Below are 5,362 nucleotides of genomic sequence, written 5' to 3' on the forward strand. Positions count from 1 at the left end.
ACGGATAAAGATAATTGAATGAAGTATCCTTGCAGGACTTATTATATCAGAAAGGCTATCTTTTGATATAAGGGATAATAACTCCCTCCCTCTAGGGATGCGGATGAAACACATTCAAAAATCTTAAATGACATAAGAGATTAAATGATGGCTCATATGAAAGCCCTTGAAAAGACCCTTCCAATGAGACCTCTTGCATCCCCAACATCCCCTCCCTTCAGGGATGAGGGGGGGGGGTGAAACACATTCAAAAGTCCTAAATGACATAAAGGATCAAATGATAGTGCTTTCGAATAACCTCGGAAAGGACTTGAAGGAGATATAACGTAACTTGGCCTTAATTATCAGCATCTTTTATTTAAATTGTGCGCATGTTTTCGTCGTCTGCTCTTAGTATAACGATCAACGAAGTGGACATGGCAGATAACTGATCTCTTTTGGAATGCTTGATTATCGTGAGTCCCCTCTTACGTTCGGGGTATTTGTTTACATCAAATGTTCAAAATCCCCTTAAACGGCCAGACAATAAGCTAATCGATTGTAAAAACTTGAATCCGCCTTCCTATTGTATTCCTGTGGTATGTATCTCGTCCCATCAACTATTCGGCTATGCAAATCATTAAGATCGTTAGGTTTGATAATGTAGACCTTACTTTTAAATATCCTCAAAAAAAATAGTCAAATGATCCCAAATCAGGTGCCCACTCAATTGGACTTCTCCTTCTTGCCTATCTGTTGGAGAAAAATTCGTCTAAGCATCGTCGTACTTGTAAAGCGTAGTGAGTCGGTGCTCCGCATCCTATTGAAACCAAACATCGTAAAGTTTGGACCATCGATGGTCTGTATTGCTGGCACAATCTCGAATCATAGTTTCATATTTTTGAGCTGTGAGGTTGCCATCAATAAAGAAAGGTCTAAGTACACTTTCATCTAACAATCCAGTCCATACATTGAATTTTTGCAGATTTGCGAATTCGCTTCAACCATTCAATGAGGATTTTCATTATTCCAATATCTGCAGTTATGTCGACTATGCAGTTATGTGTTTATCTCATTAGTCAACGTAAAAGTCGCATTATTCGAAAAAACAATATTGCTTGAAAATTGAGGATCTCGAGTCTATTTATTATCAAATCGTAAAATGCGATGATCGAAAGCGTTATCAGATAAGTTATAATTTCTGAACGAGGTGAACTTTATATAGGTGAAATTTTTTTTTCCAATGTTTTATGCACTGATGTTAAACTGATATTGTTTTGTTGTGCTACATCACGAATTGAACTGTACGGATTTTCGACAAAGAACAACACAACATCTAATGTTTTATTGAAACTTGATTTTGCATGATTCTTAATATTATCTGTTGCTCAAAGCGTTTTACAGTACGCTTCACTGTACATTTAGAAATGCCGATTTGCCCACACACACACACACACACACACACACACACACACACACACACACACACACACACACACATACATATGTGTATATATATATTTACTATAATAAAGTATATATAGTATATAAGTATTTTCGACTTATAATTATGAAATTATACCAGAAATATTTAAATAATTAATAATTTAATAATTTTGCTAATAATTACTTACAGCAAATTAAAAAATATTGGGAAAAAGTTCGTGGCGTTTTTCCCGCTAGATGATATTAAATGCTCAACAGTCGGCAACTACTAATCGCATCGGCAACATTAGACATGCGTTTAAAAAGTGACATTTTAATCTTTGTTTTGAGCCGAAAAAGATTGAAATCGGTGAAGTGGATCAAAAGTTATTTTATTTTGAAAATAGAAATAAATAAGGAAAAAATTCGCTACATTTTGCAGTATCACTACGATAAAGGCAAGAATGCTGCACAGGTTTGTGAAAAAATTTGCGCTATTTACGGTGAAGATACTTTATCAAAATCAGCAGCACGGAAATGGTTCGCTCGCTTTCGTGCTCGCTTTCGATGTGAAAAATGAACCTCGTTCCGGTCGACCAATCATTGAAAAGTCGGATGAAATCATGATAAAAGACGAGCGTGATAAGCATGTGAGCACTGTGGAGATTCCCAGGGAACTAGGCATCGACCAAAAACAGTTTTAAATCATTTACACAGCTAGATACAAAAAGAAGCTCGATGTTTGGAGTCTTCACGAGTTGAGTGTTAGGAACATGATGGACCGAATTAACATTTGTGATACGCTACTGAAACGGAATGAAATTGAGCCATTTTTGAAGAGAATGATAACTGGGGATAAAAAATGGATCACCTACGACAATTCAATTAGAAAAAGATCGTGGATAAAGAAAATAGAGAAGGCGCAAGCAATCGCAAAACCTGGATTGACGAGGAAGAAGGTGATGTTGTGTGGTGGGACTGGAAGGGAATCGTTCACTATGAGCTGTTATCGTCCAATCAAACAATTAATTCCGAATTCTACTGTGAACAACTGCAGAGATTACAACAAGCAATTGAGAGGAAGCGGCTAGAATTAATCAATAAGAGAGATGTCGTCTTCTATCATGACAACGCTCGACTACACACATCTTTGATGACTCGGCAAAAATTGCGAGAGCTTGGCTGGGAAGTTTTAATGCATCCACCATATAGTCCTGACATAGCACCCTCAGACTATCATTTGTTTAGGCTCTGCAGAACTCTCTTAATGGTGTAAAGCTAGCTTTAAAAAAGGCCTGTGAAAATCACTTGAAGCAGTTTTTCGATCAGAAACCACAGAAGTTCTATCGCGATGGAATTATGGCTCTGCCCCAAAAATGGCAAAATATTATAGAAAATAATGGAGCATATTTGGTTAAATTGATTTCAATATTCTAAGAAAAACACTTTAATTTTACTAAAAATTAATTTTACTACGCCACGAACTTTTTCCCATACCCAATATACCATATATATTATAATTATTAATTATAAATTTATTAGTTATAAGTTTATTAGTTATAAGTATGCAGGAGGCTAATTAAAATAAGCTAAAAATAAAATATTAAATATAGTAGTGTTATTACTATTATTTTTTTTAAATAAAAACCATTAATACTTTGCTCGTTATTTACATCTGATCACACCTGATTGTTCAATGCTTCGCACATGTGCATCATATCGTGACGGCAATAAGATGGCATTCTTGCATACACAGCATAATATAGTATTGTTATTCATGTATGAATCCTCCAGCTGAATTATAATACGTATCTACAGTTTTTTATAATCATATGTGATGATACAATACGATTTTTCATGTTCATATAACATGTCCCATTACGCGTAATTGCACAGTGACATCTTTTACGTTCGCATTTGTGGCTCTATCACGTTGTGAATATGATGGCGTTCTTGCATATATGACATGACAATCGCGCGAGAGTAATGTGAGCTCTCATCAATTGTTATCAGATACAAAATAATTCTAGAAACAATAGGAATTCCTATCTGTCGCATCAGAGCGACGTTTTCTCTCTTTTTTTTTAATCTTCACGATTGAGGGCGCATGGGGTCGGGCCTTAGCTTTCCCAAGAAAATATATAAAATTATATATAATATAATATATAATAAAATTATATTGATCCTTTTTTTACTTTGAGCGCTTCTCTTCCGTGAAAAATGTCAGTGGTATTATATTATCATTCAGATCAATAATAAAATTTGAACTAATGATAAAATTATACGAACGCAGTTGCATTATCATTATCGATTTTACTATTTGAGGCGTTTTATAAGGAAATCCTTCGGTCAGTAGTAAAATATTTTATCATTGGATGTAGTCCAATAGGAATATCATTCGACTAATGATATATATTATTATTGGATACTCATTAATAGGAATATCATTCGATCAGTGATATAATATTTTGTCATTGGATTATTGTCAACATTCGTATTGAAAACTACTCATTTCACGATCCATTAGTGCTTCCAATGGCATTTTACCAATATTTCACTATTGAAGATTTTATTACCGGTGAATAAAATCTTCAATAGTAAAATATTATTACTCCAGATAATCCACGATATCCCACGATACCCGCACAAAATACTGCTATCGTACTGTTATTGTACTGCCACGAGATGGCGATGTACAGCATAACTGGACGTAGCAGTACAAAAAATGTACATAATATTATCAAGTACATTGTATCAACACTATTCCTGTACTGCATACTGTTTAGGTACATCATGGTACATAACGTGTCAATATGACGTACTATTATCGATAGGAGAGAGATTGTGGAGATCTCTAGTCGAAGACGATATACATGATAACTGGTACTACGAAAGTATGATTTTTTAACCTGAAAATCGTTAACATTAAAATATTAGACAGTAACTGACTGGATGTTGAATTGAAATTTCTATCAAAACCATATATTGAACAAATGTGTCATAGCTACATATCCATAATTATATAGGTATTCATGGATCATCGAAGTGCAGTTTCCATAATCGATTTCAGAAATCAAGGATAGAGGATAGTGATATGCAATCGGATGGGTGACCACTTCGAAGCATTATGAAATTAGTTTTCAAATTCAGGGAAAAACGTTTTTTTTTTGTCATAATTTTTTGATGTGTATACTGGAATAAGATATTAATCAATAATAATATTCATTTTAACAATAAAACTATAAAATTAATGTACCATTGAAAGCATTACTAGAGGATTTTACAGTGGTAAATCCTCAGTAATAAATTATCATTGGCAAAAACTCATTCAGCTTGCTATAAAATACTATTGAAACACCATTCATTTTCAATGATACTTTTAATATTAAAATCATTTGTTTTTTCGCGACGGATTCCCTTTTGGAACTCTGTCAGCACTATTGATTCAGCGCGCGACTCTAGGAAGGACCGGTATTCATCACTCGGAGTCATGTGGGAAAGGGAGGATGGAATAGAGACACGGTCATTCAACTATAGGAGCGCTATGCCTTAGCAAAGGAAATGAAATAACAGAATTAAGACACGGTCACTCAACTATAAGAGCGTTATGCCTTGATAAGAGAACTATGGAATTTTACTTGAGTAATGTTCATGGTAATGCAATGCATGGTTACCACATTATATTTTTGGAGTAACGATAACGATTTTACTAGTTACTTTCATCATTACTTTATTCCTAACTACATAAAAGTTTAGTCGTTCGTTTAATCGTTTAGTCCTAGAAAACAGAGATGAAACATTAACAGTCTGATTGGCTGTCTAAATTACGACCTTTTTTCATTGCATTCATAGTTTACACGTATAGACTAACTCAGACATAATCTTTACAGTATATTTAATTTCTTAAAATAAAATTTTTCTGTGTTCATATCTCACAAATTAAATATATATATATATA

At 33.9% G+C, this 5,362-nt stretch overlaps 1 pseudogene; it reads right to left on the reverse strand.

Moving 5' to 3' along the window:
* Window positions 1–5,362, reverse strand: part of LOC108686822 — a 13,909-nt pseudogene that overhangs the window by 4,012 nt on the left and 4,535 nt on the right.

Source organism: Atta colombica, unplaced genomic scaffold (assembly GCF_001594045.1).
Source record: "Atta colombica isolate Treedump-2 unplaced genomic scaffold, Acol1.0 scaffold191, whole genome shotgun sequence".
In the NCBI taxonomy this organism is placed as follows: domain Eukaryota; kingdom Metazoa; phylum Arthropoda; class Insecta; order Hymenoptera; family Formicidae; genus Atta; species Atta colombica.